General features: G+C 45.7%; 1 protein-coding gene across 4 annotated transcripts in view; it reads right to left on the bottom strand.

Annotated features, from left to right (window-relative positions):
* The window catches only part of COL26A1 (collagen type XXVI alpha 1 chain), a 168,829-nt gene that overhangs the window by 75,237 nt on the left and 75,504 nt on the right, over positions 1-18,088 (bottom strand). The gene's annotated exons all lie outside the window — the stretch shown is intronic.

The raw sequence follows: 18,088 nt of genomic DNA, 5'->3' as shown, positions 1-18,088 counted from the left end.
GTTGGAACAATGTATCTGGTGTCAGAAACAAAAACAAAAACACAACAGCATCCATCTGTGCCACAAAGATGTCCCCAAAATTGCTACCAGCATAACTTTCAGCCTTTTTCACAGAAGGAGACCCCAGGATTTCCGGGCCAGGCCCCCTCACGTCAGCACTTTTCAGCCTCCCAAGCTGTTCCTCTGTCTTGCTACATTTCTCGTCACCAAACCCACAGGAGGTAAGTCTTAAATGCAGAAAGGCATTCCTTCTGCTCCACACGCGTGTCTACTGCTTTGCTCTGCCAGGCCCTAGAGGACCGGTAAGGGGAAACATTCGTGCAGGAAGCTTCTCTCTTCCACCCCCATTTTACAGATAAGGAAACTGAGGCCCTGAGAGGTTGGGACTTGCCCAAGGTCCACCCAGCTCAGCAGGGCAGAGCTCCAGCTACCAGGTCTCCGGAAACCAGTGCCGGTCACTTCCTGCTCTGGAGGAAGCTGCCATCTGGGACCAGAGTCTCCGTGAGTCCCAAGGGCCTTGCCCCAAAGGCGGTGCCTGCCACCCACAGATGCCAGAGAGGAAGTGAAAAGGGAAGAAAGCGCCTTTCCTCCTCCTCCTCCTCCAAGAACAGCCTTTCCCAGCATATGTTGGAGTCACAGAAATCTCTCGTTAAAGTTTTACAGTCTAACCACTGAACATGCTACTTTGTCTCCATAATTTATACCTGACCTGGGTGTCTAGACATGACATCATGGTAAGGTATGCCTCGTTCTCTGGGAAGTTTACAATAACCAGAGCTCAGCATCATTGTTACAACAGCCTTGCTCCTGCTGAGGGGAGCCCAGAACTGCAGGCTTGCAGACCTCAAAGCTACACCCCTCCAGCAGAACAACCGCTTCCAGGGGAGAAACGGATGCGCAGGTGACTTACAAAGGTCGCCTGGCCAGGAATAGTCACAACTTCTGGCCTCGCACCCCAAGCTCTGTCCACACCACCTGCCACCTCCCAGGTTCCATTCCCAGCATCTTTGGTGTTGATCAGCTGCCTTGAAGGGCAATTTGGTTGGACCCCAGCCCCTGGCTGTAAATTTCCACTCCCCAAAGGAGAACAGCACCTCGGCAGGTGAGATCACTCACCTGGCCTTCAGCCTAGGACACCCAGCACCTGCAGCAGGACCAGGAACCCCTGATGCCCTCTCCCTGCTGGGGCTGCTCAGAGTCACTGGCAGCTGAATGAACCCCACTTCTGTGGCCCCTAGTGCCTGGGAAACTGTGGGCCTAATTCTCATGCTGCACTCACATGCCAGGCCTGTTCAACGACAGCAGAGACTGAATCAATCTTTCTCTCTCTCTCTCTCTCTCTCTCTCACACACACACACACACACACACACAAGCACGTGCGTGCACGTGTGCGTACAAGAACAGAGATTTTAAGGTCCATTTCAGCCCTAAGCACCCATATTTGGAAGGAAAAGACACCATAATCAGTCAACGTATATTTCTGGTACCTAGCACTGGGCACCGTGTCTAGCACTGGGCAAGTTGGGAGAACAGTAATAGTAACAAGAATCACTTATTAAGGGCCTCCTATGCCCATCAGGTACTTTCTATTCATCTCATTTGATGTGCAATAGAATTAATAATTCTGCAAGACAAGTATCATTGTGCCCACTTTCCAGATGAGGAAACTGAGGTTCAGGGAGAGGAAGTGACTTGCCGACAGAGCGATTGTGTGGAGCCAGGATTTCAGTGCTTGGTCTGGGTTGAAGCCTGTGGCCTTTCCACTGTCCAAGTGAATGAGGGATACAGAATCTTTCTGCAGGGATAGACTGATTGCTCCACGGTGCTGGGCATGTGAATTGTGCTGGGAACGAAGCCTAGATCCCCTGTCAGGGAGCTCTAACTGGGAAACAGCCACCATGGGCAAAGCAGGACCATAGGAAGGGGGAGGGTGACCAACCCTTCCTCTCCTCCCAGATGGGTGGAAAGCCATTGCCCCGTGGTGCCCAGGGTGCCTTCACTCTGGGCCAGCTGGCCTGGCTCACTCCACACTCCAGGGGATCATGTATGGGTCCTCAGGGAGGTGAGACTTTGTTCTCCACTCTGCTTGTCCTGTTTGTAAAATGACCACACTCTGCCCATGGGTTTCTGGTTACATGGGAAAGGGCCTGATGCCTTATATCACCGCAAGGCGCTTCCTGATGTCTGCGTGGGCTGGAGTTCTCCCCTCCCCTCCCCCAGCCCAGGGCCCAGGGGCTGCAATTCTGTTAAAATGGTGCAGAGAGAACCTTCCTGGGCTCCCAGTAGACCCCAAGCAGGCCTTGGTCGGTCACGTGGCATTGGAAGAAAAACATTTAAATGGAGCCCATAAAGCAAATCAGACTGAAGCTCCACCCACTGGTCCTGGTAAGTTCATCCACCATGGTCCCCAGGGGCAGGAGAACCAGACAGGGCAGCAAGGATGGAGGCCACGGTGGCCTGTGTGATCTGGAAAAGGATTGGGGAAACTGAGTCTGCTCAGCAAGAGAGAGGGAGAGATACTGTATGATGGGAAACTGTAAATATGAAGCAGGGCTTACACGTAGACACAGGCTCGGGGTGGGATTCAGATGAGATGTTAAAGAAGCTGCCTCTCTGAGCCCATCCACCTAGGACGTGAGGACCCAGGTACCAAAAAGTAAGATGGAGAGAGGGATAGAGGCATGGATAGATATGTCACCAAGCAAATATTGGGGGTGGGCCCCCATGATGGGATTAGTGCCTTTATAAGAAGAGACGCCAGAGAGCTCTCTCCCTCTCCCTGCGTCCCCACCATGTGGGGACATAGCGAGAAGGTGGCCAGGAAGAGAGCTTTCACTGAGAACCGAATCTGCCAGTATCTTGATCTTGGACTGCATACCTTCCAGGACTATGCAAAACAAAGGTCTGTGGTTTAGGCACCCCAGTCTATGGTATTCTGTTACAACAGTGCGAGCTAAGACGAGCAGGTCCAAAGAGCCTGTCATTGAGTTCATGAGAATACAAACTGTGCTGTCCCCTCATACAGGTAAAGTGGGTCAAGCTTCCCCAAGGGGCACTTGGGCAGCCCAGAGGATGGCTCTCTATCCTTCCTTGGGGGAGGACAGCCCAGCCACCCTCACAGAACAGTGCCCGATGGGGCTGCATCGTGCTCCCTCCGGGGACCCTGGACGTAGCCTGCGGAGGTTGGAAGAGTGAGCTTGGCGACATCAGGCAGGACTCCAGCATCCCCACCACCTCCTGCCATGACTCCAACATGGCTGGTGAGGATTATGGTCAGGCACCAAGAGTGCAGGCTTGCGCAGCTCTGGCACGTGCTTTGCATACACAGCTGATTCTGTGGTTCCAGGAGACTCAGCTCCCACCAGCCCCTCCTCACCAGGAAGGCCCTGCCATGCTCTCAACTTCCCAACACTAGGATCAACTGTAAGAAACTGTCCTGTCCAGCCTTCAGAAGGGCTGGACTGCCACCCACCTCCGTCCTCTTTCTAGAAAAGACTGAGCTGAGGGTCAGGACAGCAGCAGGCTTTAGCAGAGGAAGCCTAGTCCAATGAGCCCACATCTGCTTGTCAATCATGGCCTGTCCTTACCATCTAAGAGGTTTGGACCACTCTTCTGGGGAAGGAGAGAGTGGTTCACAGCCGTCACTCTTTAAGATCATGGGTCACGGTGGGACGCCCTCCCTGTAAGCCCCTCCTCAGCTCAGGCATGGGGCTCATGGTTTGTTTTGCTCAGTCTCATCCTGTGGACACCGCTGTTCTCCAATCTTCAGGATACCCCAGTTCTAGGACTGTCGTGATGGTCCAGACCTCCCCTCACCCTCCCATGTGTCACCTGGGGTTGAGACATGGAGGTCCCCAGTAAGAGTACGGGGAGCTGTTGATGACACTGCAGTCCTGGAGGTCCCAGGAGGAGAAGCAGAAATACTTAGAAGATGGAGTTGTCGGGTCGAAGGTGCTCCCTGGGTGGGGCCCAGACAGCGTCATGCACCATAACAGGCCAAGGCTTCTGCCAAAGCACAGGCAGGCCCCAAACAGTCACCCCTAGACCCTGAGGGTGGGGCTGGGGTGGACCAACAGCCTCTGCCAGCCACTGGCTCTGCCCAGCCTGGACAGCATCGCACGTATAAGCTTATGGCTAATGACCATTGGCCAAGGCCCTTCCCCTCTCCCAGCCACAGCGTGGGTGTGATGTGCTCACTGCCTGGGACCCCAGCCCCATTTGGAAGGTTCTGGAAATGCTTCCCTGCAGCAGGCCAAACCAGTCCTCTCCAGTGCATTGGCCCTGGCAACTACTGCAGCCACCCAAAGCCAAAGTGTGTGACCTTGGGCCCCAGCATGTGGACTTGGCCCCAGAGAGGATCCTAACGAGAAGCAGGAGGTGGAAGAAGAAAACCAACTCCTTGATCTGCTGAATTAGTATAACTACTCCTCTCTTTATGTTTTCCCCTATTTTCCTAATACCACACCACCCCAGCCCAACTTCTCCCTGCCAACATGCAGGCTGTGTTCTAGAAAGTCCTCCACTCCCTTCCTGAGCGTTCTGGAAAGAAGCCCGCTGGCATCTAGCAGGTCACTTAGGGGACGAACATGTTCTCCCTGGAGCCTCAGCTGTTAATTGAGGGACCCAGTTTCCCCCACAAGGGCTGCCTTGGCCCAGCCACTCAGCGGGAAGAACGCACACCTGCTGCCCTTTGCCTGGCCCCTCCTTCTCGCCCATGCACAGCTCCCCAGCATCTCACCCCATACCAGGTTTATGTGGTCCAGCCCCAAGTCTCTGGACTGGCCGATACTCACCTCTCAAAGAGGTGGTTGATTAGAGCAAGAGAGCCTGACTGTCCCAGGCTCTGCCCACCTCAGCAGAGGTCCCCATCTCCCTCCCTGTGTTCAGCACATCAGAGGGAGTGACAGGAGAGCCTTGTCTTACACCTGGAGCCTCTGCCCCGGAGAGACGCCGGATCCCTGTGGCCAACGGGAAATGTCTAGGTTTCCCTGGAAGTCGTGTCACCCTGGCCAGGAGAGTCTCAGAAAATTCACGAGCTTAGCAATCATCTCCCTTGGCATCACTGTGGCCCCTGCCATGCCCTGTGAAATGCCCGTGGATGCAGAAGCAGCAGCCTCGGGGAGGGCTGAGAGCCCTCTGGATGCGCAGACAGCCCAGCAGTTGAGCAATGCGCCAGCAACCTGGGCTAGCCCCCATGCGAGCGCTTTCCAGAAAAAGAAAAGGCAGGTGACATCTGTGGATATTTACAGCCCCACACAGCATGACGGGAGGTGCCGAAAGATGCTTGCCTGACAACAAAACCCATCTCGATATCTGGAACCACTCCAGGCTGGGATGGAGTATCAAAGGGCCCGGAATCTCATCAGTGAGGCCACAATGTCTGTTGAAGCGGACAGCAAGAACAGACGCTGAATGGAGCAGACCCTCAGCTCATTCTCCACGTCAGGTCAGGGCCGGAAGTCTACCAAAGATGCCAGGAAAGAGGCAGGTGTTATAAGCGGTTGAATGGTCAGCGCCCTAGTGGTCCTCCCAGCTCAGCCAGCCAGAGAGCGGGCAGTGGTGATGGTACTTTCTTCTTCCCATCACTCAGTCTCCAGCTCCCGCATGGGCTCCAGCAGGGCCTCACATAAATAATATCAACATTTCTCTAAGCCTCAGTTACTCGTCTCTACAATGGGGAGAATCATCCATCCACCATCTGAACCTCATATCTCACACCCATGAAAACGGCCTTGGTAATCATTCATTCATTCAAGAAATGTATTGCATTCCAGCTCCTGGCCAGTGACTGGTCGCTCAGTGAAAAGACTCTCTGAGTGGTAAGTGGAGCAGAGGTTTTACCTTGCAGGTTGCGGAAGACCCTGGAAGCAAGGAAGCCAAGTCGGGGAAGGCAGGGAAGGCAATTCTTCCAAGAAGCTTGACCAAGAAAGGAAGCCCGAGATGGGATGGTGGGTAAAGGGTGATGCAGGTCCAGTAAGATTGTTTTCGCAAAGATGGGAGATGCTTTATGTGCTGAGGGGAAGAAACCAGTGAGTGAGAAAGACGGAACCTACAGGAGTTAAGGGATGCCCAGAGGAGTGCAGACCTGAGAAAGTGAGCTGAGTTGGACCCAGAGGGTAAGGTCTTGAGCTGGAGGAAGATGGCCCCCGCCCCAATCCCGACCTCGGGTGGGTCCCACAACACCTCTAACAAGTCTTTAGCAAAGCCTTTTTTTGACCAGATTATCTGCTCACCCTCTATCCCTGGCACCCAGCAACACATACACAACCCCCATCTGGGAGCTCCTGAGGTCTCCTTTTCATCAATGTGACCCAAGCATCTTGCACAGTGCCTGGAACCTCCAGGCTAATTTGAATATATGGTTCTACTGGCTTGTCCCACCCTTTAATGACAGCCATGGTAGCAAGTCTCGGAAATATCAGATTCACTGAACATCATTTCCCTAAAATGCTGAGCTCTGCAGATTGGCCAGGAGGCTACAGCCTCCTCCCAAGAGAACTCCTTCTGGCTTTGAACCCTCAGCCATTCAAAACACAAACACACTCATATACAGAGCTCAAGCCAGGGGTGAAATGTCAGCATCGTCTTGGACTCAAATCAATCAGTTCAGTGCTTGGATGCACTGGCTGAGCCACCTCGCCCCAGGCCTGCCCTTGTCCATATGGAGGCCCAGAGGATTCATTTCCTGTCCTGGCCAGGACTCCAGCTCACACACACACACACACACACACAGACCCACACACAGACACACACACACACACACAGACACACACACACAGAGGAAACATCCCCTAGTTGAATGAAACTTATCATCTCCTGATGAATTTGAGGCAAAGCTCCTCCACAACACCAAAGCAACATGAAATCTGGCCTTTAAAACACCAGGGACCAGGCCACAGCAGGTACTACATGAAGGGGCCAGCTGAGAGTCCAGCTGACCTGTCCTTTGTGCTGGGGCAAGTTTGAGTGGGATTTCCCAAGACCTTAAAGGTCACAGGTAACTAAGAGTAAGGGTCATTTAATCAGGAGCAAGAGACCCAGGTTCCAATTCTGCATGAGCCACTTCTCAGCTGGATGAACTTGGCCAGGTTCCTGGTTCACAGGCGTCTGTCTTCTTCATATGTCTTCACATGGCAGAAGGGCTGAGGGAGACCTCTTGGGTCTCTTTTACAAGGTCACTAATCCCATTCATAAGGGCTCCACCCTCATGACCTAATTACCTCCCAAAGGCCCCTAATATACCTATATTTTGAGGAACAGGTTTCAACATATGAATTTGGCGGGGGTGGGGACACAGACAGTATATAGCAGCATCTATACTGTGGAAATACAGAAGAACGTGACTGAAAGCCCTTTTGGAAGTATAAAATACCATTTCAGAGGTGAGGAATACTGATGTGATTATATGATGTTGGCAAAGGTGTTGGTGTCACTTCTGCTGCCAGCCAGTTGAACTCACTGGAGGGACATCTACTGGTGGAATGTGACTTAAGGAACACTTTTTAAATTAGTTCTAGTGATGCAGTAACGGTACCGTATCCCATGCTTAAGGCTGACTCCTTTGATCAGCACTGGCAAAAATCATGTTCCAGATTCAGAGTCAGTCAACAGCCTTTACAGACCCGAAGTGCCAGGCACTGTGTCAGGTACCACAATGGGAAATTATCCTCTAGACTTTCTCAATCTGTCCACAGCTATGTAATCAGCCACGTTTCTAGGGGCTATAACTGGGCAGCACGACTCAAAAGCCTTGATGGGGTGCGCATGCTCCTTGACCCAATAATCCTGCTTAGGAACTTATCCTAAGGAAATCATTAAAGGTGTGGACAAAAATTTAACTAAAAAGATGGTCGCAAAGTTCCAGTGCCAGTAAGGATAGAGTAGCTTGTGTCACACTAATTCCACTTTAGATAAAAATAACAAACTCTAGATAAAAAATTTTAAACAACCATTTGAAGACGCTAGAGAGCAACAAAAAGCCAGCAGAAACTGGTGGGAATTCAACCCTGCAGAAAGGGAATAGCACCAAGTGAATTCTACATTACATGGCTTTTCCCCCAAGGGCACAGCCCAATTCAAGCAGTGCAGGGTGGCCAAAACTCAAATCAAAAACTGCAGTTGTTTAGTCTTAAGGCTGCCAGAGGACCTGGAAACTGGGGGAAGAAATCTAATTAGGGAGGAACAACATAGAGCAGAGAACCTCAAACTCTGTGTACAAACTACCCGGAAATCCTTGGCTGATCCCTGAACTGTGCATGTGTAGCGGAGATTCCAATGAGCTCAGCAGAAAACAACAGTGGGAAGGCTACAAAAGCTGCTACCCAATAAAAGGAAGGTGATTTAGAGCTTGAGTCTCTCCAAGTTAAGGGGTTTAGTTAACACCTAACTAAGCTTGCCTTTGAAACCAGAGAAAGGCTATGCCTTAGGTGAAAAAGCTATATCCCAGGTCTAAGATTTACATATCCACCCCAATAAAGTATAAAAACCAAGCCTTCACAAATGTATAGTGATTTAACTGCTTGCTACAACAAAAATCAACACTCTCCCAAGAAACCAGAATCTCTACAAAATATCATTCAAAGCGTCCAGTATACAAGCAAAAGTTGTTAACATGGAAGGTAGGTGGGAAGGAAGAAAGGAAGAAAGAGGGAAAGAGAGAAAGAGGAAGGAAGGGAGGAAGAAAGGGGGAAATGCTACCCAAGTCGAGAGAAAAGTGTCAATACAAACAAACCATAAGATGACCCAGATGTTGGAAATAGGAAACAAGGACCTAAAAGCAGGCTATTACATATACATTCTTGGATAAAAAATAAATTATATGCAGAAATCTTATCAGGGAAATATAAACAAAACAAAAAACCACACACACACACACAGAAATTCTATAACTGAAAAGAATAATATCTGAAATGAAAATTTCACTGGATGGCTTAACAGAAGATTGTAAAAGTCAGAAGAAATAGTCAATGAACTTGAAGACAGATCAACAGAAATTATCCAATCTGAAGAACAGAGGGGAAAAAAGATCTTCAATGACAGTATCAAGCAATCTAACATGTATGCAAATGGAATCTCAAGAGGAGTGGAGAGAATAGGACAGAAAAATATATTTGAAGAAATAATGGACAAAATTTTCCAAATTTGGTCAAAAACATTGACTTATAGATCCAAGATGCTCAAACAACCCCAAGCAGGATTTCTAAAATCCCACTTGGTAACATCATAGTCAAACTGCTGAAAGGCAAGGATAAAAAAAAAATTCTTAAAACAACCAGAGGAGAAAAGGAAACAATCTTAGTGTGGAAACAATATAATGACAGCAGATTCTCACCTGAAATAATGGATGCAAAAAGACAATAGAATGACCAGACTTTAAAATAACTGAAATAAAAAAAAAATCAATCCACAATTATAAACTCAATAAAAATATTTTTAAATTAATGGAAAATGAAGTACTGTAGATAATGTGTAGAAACTGGAGCCCTTGTACATTGCTGGCGGAAATGTGAAATGGTGCAGCCACTACGAAAACAGTTTTGCAGTCTCTCAGCAAGTTAAACAGAAAATTACCACATGATTCAGAAATTCCCAATCCTAAGTATATACCAAAAAGAATCGAAAACAGGTGTTCAAACAAAAACCTGTACATGAATGTGCATAGCAGCACTAATCACAATAGCCAAAAGGTGGAAACAACCTAAATGTCCATCAACTGATGAATGAATAAACAAAAGTAGTGCATCCATATAATGGAATACTATTCATTATTCAGACATATGCCACAGCTTGGATAAAGCTTCAAAACATTATGTCAAGGACTTCCCTGGTGGCACAGTGGTTAAGGATCTGCCTGCCAATGCAGGGGACATGGGTTCAATCCCTGGCCCAGGAAGATCCCACATGCCGCAGAGCAACTAAGCCCATGCACCACAACTACTGAGCCTGCACTCTAGAGCCCGTGAGCCACAAATACTGAGCCCACGTGCCACAACCACTGACCCTGTGTGCCACAACTACTGAAGCCCACGCACCTAGAGCCCATGCTCCGCAACAAGAGAAGCCATGACCATGAGAAGCCTGCGCACCACAACAAAGACTCAACGCAGCCAAAAGTAAAAACAAAAAAAACCCCACATTATGTTAAGTAAAAGAAGCCAGACACAAAGGCCACATATTGTATGATCCCAGTTACATGAAATATCCAGAATATGCAAATCAATAGAGACAGAAAGCAGATTTGTGGTTGCCAAAGGCTAAGGGAAGGAGAGAATGAGAAATAACTGCTTAATGGGTGTAGGGTTTCCCTTTGGGGTGATAAAAAACTCTGGAACTAGATAGCGTGATGGTTGCAAAACACTGTGAATGTACTTAATGACACTGAATTATACACTTTAAAACGGCTGAAATGGTAAATTTTATGTTATGTGTATTTTATGATATATATATATATATAATATAGACAGATGATAGATAGATAAATAAATATTAAGGCAAAATAGTTACTAAAATTTTTTTTTAAGTTGAGAGAATTCACTACAAGCAGATCTGTACTACAAGCAATGCTGAAAGAACTTCTTGGGGTTGAGGAAAAAGGATTCTGGATGAAGGCTCAGAGTTCCAGGAAGAAATAAAGATCACTGGAAATGATAGCTATGGAGTACAGAGAAGACTACTTTTCCTTCTCTTCACTTCTTAAATAGTAATCTGACTGTTTAATGCAAAAAAGTATAATATTGAATTGTAAAGTTTATAACATATTCATATTTAAAGCATATGAGGGACTTCCCTGGTGGCACAGTGGTTAAGAATCTGCCTGCCAATGCAGGGGACATGGGTTCAAGCCCTGGTCTGGGAAGATCCCACATGCCACGGAGCAACTAAACTACTGAAGCCCACATGCCCTACAGCCTGCATGCTGCAACTACTGAGCCCACATGCTGCAACTACTGAAGTCCATGTGCTTAGAGCCCATGTTCTGCAACAAGAGAAACCACCCAACAAGAAGCCTGGGGACTGCAATGAAGAGTAGCCCCCGATCGCTGCAACTGAGAAAGCCCATGCACAGCAATTAAGACCCAGTGTATCCCTAAATAAATAAATCTTTAAAACAAATAAATAATAAAGCATATGACAACAATAGCACAAAGGATGGTGGGGTAGATAAATGAACTGTTAAAATTGTACTGTTAAAATTTTCTTTCATTTTACATGGAATAATCCCATATTTACTCTAAGTTTACCATGATAAGTTAAGGATACAGATTTTAATCCTTAGAAGGAGTACTAATACATGATACAGAGAAGTATAACTAAAAACCCAATAAAGGAAAATATGTAACTTCTGCTTCCAGTCATGATAGACTAAGTCATACTGAACTTGCCCTCCCACCATAAACAACTAGAAAATGGGATGAAATTTATGAAACAAATGTCCACAGACATTGAACAATATGAGCACTGATTCCTGAGAGAAGGAAAACAAACAAGGTAATTCCTGGAAGCACTTTCTGCACTGGAGCTCATGAGGGTGACACTATGTAGAACATGGCAATCTCTCTGAATTGAAGAGCGAGAAATCAGAGTACAAGGAGGCTGAGGCAAATTTGGTGAGAGGAATACCAGAGAAAAGAGAATTATGTAGAAAATTATTCATTCATGGGGTCAAAACTTATTGAACTGTATACTTCTGGTGTGTGTAAATTAAATACATGTAATGAGTTGTACGCAAATTACACTTCAATAAAGTTAATTTAAAATGTGTAAATAATTATTAAAGTAAGAAATAGAAAACATGTGTGGCCCTATATAGATGAAAGAGAATGAATTTGTTATCAAAAACTTCCCCACAAAGAAAACTACAGGTCCAGATGGTTTCACTGTGAACTCAAAGTTCAATTAAACTCTTAAGGAAAAAGCAATATGATCTTTAAAAAAAAAAAAGTTTTCAGAAAATAGAGGAGGAAAAATGCCCAAGTCTTTTTATGAGAACAGCTAAGTCCTCATAATTAAAAACTGACAGACATTAGAAGGAAAGAAAATTACAGATAAATAACAAATATGGAAATATAAAAAAGAATAATGTATCCAAAAGAATTTTATCCCAGTAATAATAAGGTTATTCCCAGGAAGTTAGTTTAGTATTCCAAGTCAATGCAATGTGCCATATTGACATAATAAAGGATAAAAATATAATCATCTCAATATAGATGCAGAAAAAGCATTTGATAAGATTCAGCACCTATTCCTGACAAATACTCTCAACAAACTTAGAAGTGACTGTCCTCATCTGATAAATGGCATATATAAAAAATCTGCTGCTAATCACATACTTAATAATTAATTGTGAAATATTGAGAACTTCTCCCCTATGATAAGGAACAAAGCAAGTATATCTGTTCTCACCACTTCTATTAAACATTTTACTAGAAGTTCTAGCCAGTCCAATAAGGCAAGAAAAAGAAATAAAAGGCAAAATATTTGAAAGGAAAAAGCAAAAATGTTTTTATTCACAGAAGACATGATAGTTTATTTAGAAAATCCAAACAAATCAATAAATAAGCTGCTAGAACTAATAAATGGATTTAGCATGGTTTTCAGACACAAGGTCAATATTCAAAAATCAAATATATTTCTATATAATAACAGCAAAATTATTATAATATGAAAACTTTTAAAGCAATCCCATTTTTTAGAAGCACTAAAAATATGAAATACTTAGAAATACATTTAATAAAAGATAAGCAAGCCCTCCACTGTGAAAACTAAAAGTATTGCTGAGAAAAAGTAAAGCCTTATATGAATGGAGAGCTATACCATGATCGTGAATCAGAAGATTCACTATTAAGACCTCCATTCTCCCCAAATTGGTCTGCAAATTCATCACAATCCTAACCCCAATTCCAATAGACTTTTTTTTTTGTAGACATTGATAAAAGGATTGTAAAATTGTTATGGAAATGCAAAAGAACTAGAGTGGTCAAAACAGTCTTAAAAAAGAAGAAATTACAATTACATACCATTCCATTCTTACTGGAACAGCTAAATTTAAAAAGACTAATAACATCAAATCTTAGCAAGAATGTGGAACAATTGGAACACTGTGCTTGTGAGAGTATAGAACGTTAACATCTCTTTGGAAAACAATTTGGCTGTTTCTTATTAAAATTAAACAACTCAGTTAAAAACGGGCAAAATCTTGAAAAGACACTTCACAAAAGAATATATACAAATGGCTAGTAAGCACATCAGTTAGGCATACAAAAAGATGCTCAATGGGCTTCCCTGGTGGCGCAGTGGTTGAGAGTCCGCCTGCCGATGCAGGGGACACGGGTTCGTGCCCTGGTCTGGGAAGATCCCACATGCCGCAGAGCGGCTGGGCCCGTGAGCCACGGCCACTGAGCTCCGCAACGGGAGAGGCCACAACAGTGAGAGGCCCGCGTACGGCAAAAAAAAAAAAAAAAAAAAAAAGCTCAACATCATAAGTCAACAAGGAAGAGCAAATTAAAATCACAATGAGAAAGCATTTCATACCCACTAGAATGGCTAAAATTAAAGGCTGACAACACCAAATGTTGACAAAGATATGGAGCAATTAGAACATAGTTTGCTAATAGGAGTGTAACATGGTAAAACCACTTTAGAAAATAGTTTAGCTCTTTCTTATAAAGTTAAACATACACCACAACCGAGCAATTCCACTCCTAGGGATTTGCCCAAGGGAAGTAAAAACATACATATTGATAGAAAGACATATACAAGAATGTTCACAGAAGCTTAAAGGCTAAAACTAGAAATATCTCAAACATCTATCCACAGGAGAATGGGTGAATAAAATTGTGGTTATTTATACAATGGAACAATACTTAGTAACAAAAATAAACTACTGATACACATGTAACAACATGAATAAATCTCAAAAACATTATGCTAAGTGAAAGAAACTATACACAAAAGAGTATATACTGTATGGTTCCATTTACATGAGGTTCAGGAATAGGTAAAACTGATCTATGATGATAGAAATCAGAACAGAGGTTGCTAAGTGGGGGGAACTTTCTGGGAGGTGATGGAAACATGTATGCATTTATCAAAACTTATTAAATTGTACACTTAGAATTGGTGTACTCTGTATATATAAATTTTACCTCAGTTAAAAAAAAAAGATGTTTACAGCAATTTTTAAAATGGAAACAACTTAAATATCTTCTAATGGGGGATAGTTTAATAAAGTGTATACCCAAACTCCACAGCACTGAAAATGATACGAGAGAAAGCACCTTATTGACAAGGAGAGATGTTCATGACAATTTATGTGTAAAAGAAAGTTATCAAACAGCATGTAGAATACAACAGACATGTAAGCACAGAAAAAGGTCTGGAGGCTTTTCACCAAAGTGAGACTGGAGGTTACCTTAAGAGGTATAATTCTGGATGTTTTCACTTTTTCTACACGGAACACGTACTTGCTTTTGTAATAAGAAAAAAAATACTTCTAGATAGATGTTATAGATACAGTTAATTCTCCTTATTCATGGTAGTTACATTTCCTAAAGTCCCCAGAACTCTGAATTAGTGAATACTGAACCATCACTCATGGGAGAAATACAGGATTTGGTTCCTGTGAGCATCTGGTCACAACATTTTCATCAGCTAATCAATACATAACCTTGTTTTATGTGGGCTTTTATTGAAAGACATCTTATTGAATATATAGTGTAGATTAACTAACATTGAACTCACAGCCAACAGCACTATAACTCATGCCGAACAAAGCTTACTTATCGCATGTATTTTCTCAGGAAGGCACATCATAGTCTTTTTGCACTTAAGAACACTCGACAGCACTATGCTTGGGGACAGTTTAGACAAGGGAATTGTCACAAAAAAGGGGGGGCACAAAAATGCGAAAAACACGGCACTAAACAGACCATGAAAAGAACACTTGTTTGCATGAGAACCGGAACGAGGAAGCAGAGGGTCACCTTGTTCAACCTCAGATGGTAACACACATGTTAGGTGACTCAAATTTTCTGTCACTCTGCACATAGCTGTGAATGACCACAAAAGTGGTCACTGATTTGGGGGGGGGGTAACAAATAAATTTTAGCAAGTAGGCCAAATTCACAAATATAGAATCGTCAAATAGTTAGAATCAACCGTATATAGACTTATCTATGGAGGAAAGTATCCCCAAGCTTCAGGCCAGCACTCCTGGGGTGTCCAGGGAGGAAAGGGAGGGGGAGACCCAGCAGGGGGGAAGCAGGCCCAGAGACAGGCCACCTGGGAGGCAGGAGCCACCTACCTCCAGGCAGTCCCAGCCCCAAGTCGTAAGACCAGAGACCTGACAACTTGGAAGGAAAGCCAGACACAGCAGAGAAAGATGCATCTCCTGGGGAATCTCATCTGAACCAAAGCAAAACCACAGAGGAGGGCACCTCTGACCTGCTGGCTTTCCAGAGAGGCTGGACTGGGAACCGAGTGGGAGTTCATGGTCCAGACCCCTCCACAACCATCTCAGGAATGTGTCTGAAGTCACGGACACTGCCTTGATTTTGTCTTCTGTCATTACTGTTTCATGCTTGGGAATGCAAAGTCTTTGCCAGGGCTTACAGAAGCCAGTCCCGACCTCAGCCCAGGGCCTCACGCTCCCAGGAATTCCTCAGCCCCGCAGGGTTCCCAGGACCCTCATGCTCAGAGCTGGGAAGGGGCTGCTCAACCCTGATACTCCCTGAAAGAGGCAAGCCTCATCCCATGCCCTAAGATGAACACGCATTCCTCATCGAAGTGGGCGAATCTGGAAGGTTCCTCCACCAGGGAGGGGCTGGCAGAGACTCTGAGGCTGACAGTGTCTGGAGTGGTGCCGACACCTCTTAATAATTAGCTCAGGACTCTGGTGAGTGCATTGATAATCCATATCCCTGTGGCCTACCAGGTCAGAGCTTTCTTCTGGAGGTGAGGTTCCAAGCTCTCAAGGGCGGGCAACTTTGGGGGCATTTGACCAGCTCACAGTTACATCTCCTCTCCCAGGAAGGATGGGCCCCCAGCCCTGCTTGAACCTACCCCTGTCCTGATGGGCAGAACCTCCCTGAGGACAAGGATTGCCCCCAACACATGCCAGGTCTGCTGCCCGCCAAATGCTGTGCTTCGTCCATTCGGTCTGCAAGACTTACCCAAAACATGGACATGGGCAAAAAAGGTGAGGGCCTAACCTTTTAGCGTCACGCTACAGCATTCCCTAAGGAGCCCACCCAAGGGCCATGGGACGTCCTGGGGGAAGTTCACCTTGTTTACTTGCCATTCACTGTGTATTACAGCCAAGGTTCTGCAAAGCTGGATTTTAACTTGTACAAAACTGGGGATATGTAAACGATTTCTGCTCAGTAGAAAGGATAACCCCAAAGGTTTTGTTTTTATTGTCCTGTAGGATCTAACGTAGTGATTTTATATCAGGTTCTTATTTCATATATATTTAAAATATATCATAGTTCCTATATTTTCATATGTGTGAAATATATGCATTATATATGTGTATATTCATATATATGTGTATACACACACACACACACACACACACAGACACACATCAGTAAAGGATTAACCTAACCCAAAGAGAGGTCTGGCCTTTGCACTTGGCTCCTGGGAGGTATCTCTAAGCTCTTGAAATGTCCTATCTGATAAGAGGGTCTGGGAGCCTTGGGCCAGATAGTCTATGCCAACGTTGTGATTTCTGGGGGCATCCCTTGTGCCAGCTCAACCACCAGAGGGGCTAGAAACAGCTCAGCCATGCAGGAAGCCACCATGTATACACGACTGAGTCCCACTAAGAGCTCTGGTTCAGGGCAGCAACCCAAGCGTGGTCTTGGGGACCCCAATCTGCATATTTATCAGTTTCTCTAATCTCTTTTGAATCAGCTTTGCCATGTTGCTGGTTCCACAATCCATGCGTTCAATACAACGCACGCTCACAAGCCACTTGTGTGAGAATTATGACTTACACATTTTGAGACTTACTACACTTCATCTCGTGGTTCATTCATTCCTCTAATGAAGAGAATATGAAGAGAGATGAAAAACATATACGCTCCAGCACTGCAGTGTTTCCAAGAGAGGAAGGAAGGGGCCCCATTCGGGTGTGGCTTAGTTACCCCTTGAGGAACTGGACAGCCCTGCAGGGTGGCGAGGGGCGGGGGGAGGCCGACGTGAAGACATGATTATAGTTGGCCGAGGCGATGACGAGGTGGTGGGCGGGGGGGGGGGGCGCCCTCAGAGGCTCCAGAGCTGAAAGAAGGACCCAGGAGCCTTCCTAAGGCTTAGGGAGGGCTTCTAAAGTTGAAGTCTTGATGGCAAGCCAGTACTTCATCGGGTGGAGCCAATGGTATTTATTTTATTGGTCACTGAAAAGCGCTGAGTCAGTTACTTAAGGGTAAAAAAGTCACTGCCCTTGAAAGCCCTGTCTCCCCAGCCCCTCGCAGAATCCAGAGGACAGGTCTGCTCTACTCTGTTGGAGGGACCAGAGGTCTCTCCCACAACCATGGTCCAAACCTGGTTCTTAAGGCCTCCGACCTCAACAAGGGACCCAGTGTGAGCCGTTGTCATTCAACACATAAAGCACAAAGTCCTGCCACCCACGCCTTCACCTGGGGGAGCCAGGCCTCCCCTCAGCCCCTCACACCTGGGGTCCCTTCTGTTTCTCCCCAAAGAAAGGCCCAGGCAGTCCTGCGCCCCCCAAGTATGGGCCAGCCCCTGAGGCTGTCCACCTCACTTCCCAGAATCAGGCTCACAGACCAGTAAAGGAGGTACCACTGGACGCTTCCATGTCCCAACCCCTTCCTTCAGCTCAGCTTTGGGCCACAGGCTCACTGAAGCATCATCATCGTTATTATTACTGCCCTTGCTGTTCTTCGGCTATTATTTGTAATCCAAAGACTTTTAGGCAGTGTACAATAAAAGCATACACATATAGAGTACTTATATTTTAAATAGACATATAACTAAAATCAGTAAGTTAGGTAATAAAAAAAGATGAGAGAGGATCATTTTGTCAGAAAGTTGAGGTTGAGGAGAACTACTGTTTCCAAATTCAAAACT

This window comes from Delphinapterus leucas, chromosome 15, assembly GCF_059928025.1.
Source record: "Delphinapterus leucas isolate spDelLeu-1000000601 "Yukka" chromosome 15, BTC_Dleu_Yukka2, whole genome shotgun sequence".
NCBI lineage: Eukaryota > Metazoa > Chordata > Mammalia > Artiodactyla > Monodontidae > Delphinapterus > Delphinapterus leucas.
The sequence above is the reverse complement of the archived record's forward strand: the minus strand, read 5'-3'. Positions and strand labels throughout refer to the sequence as shown.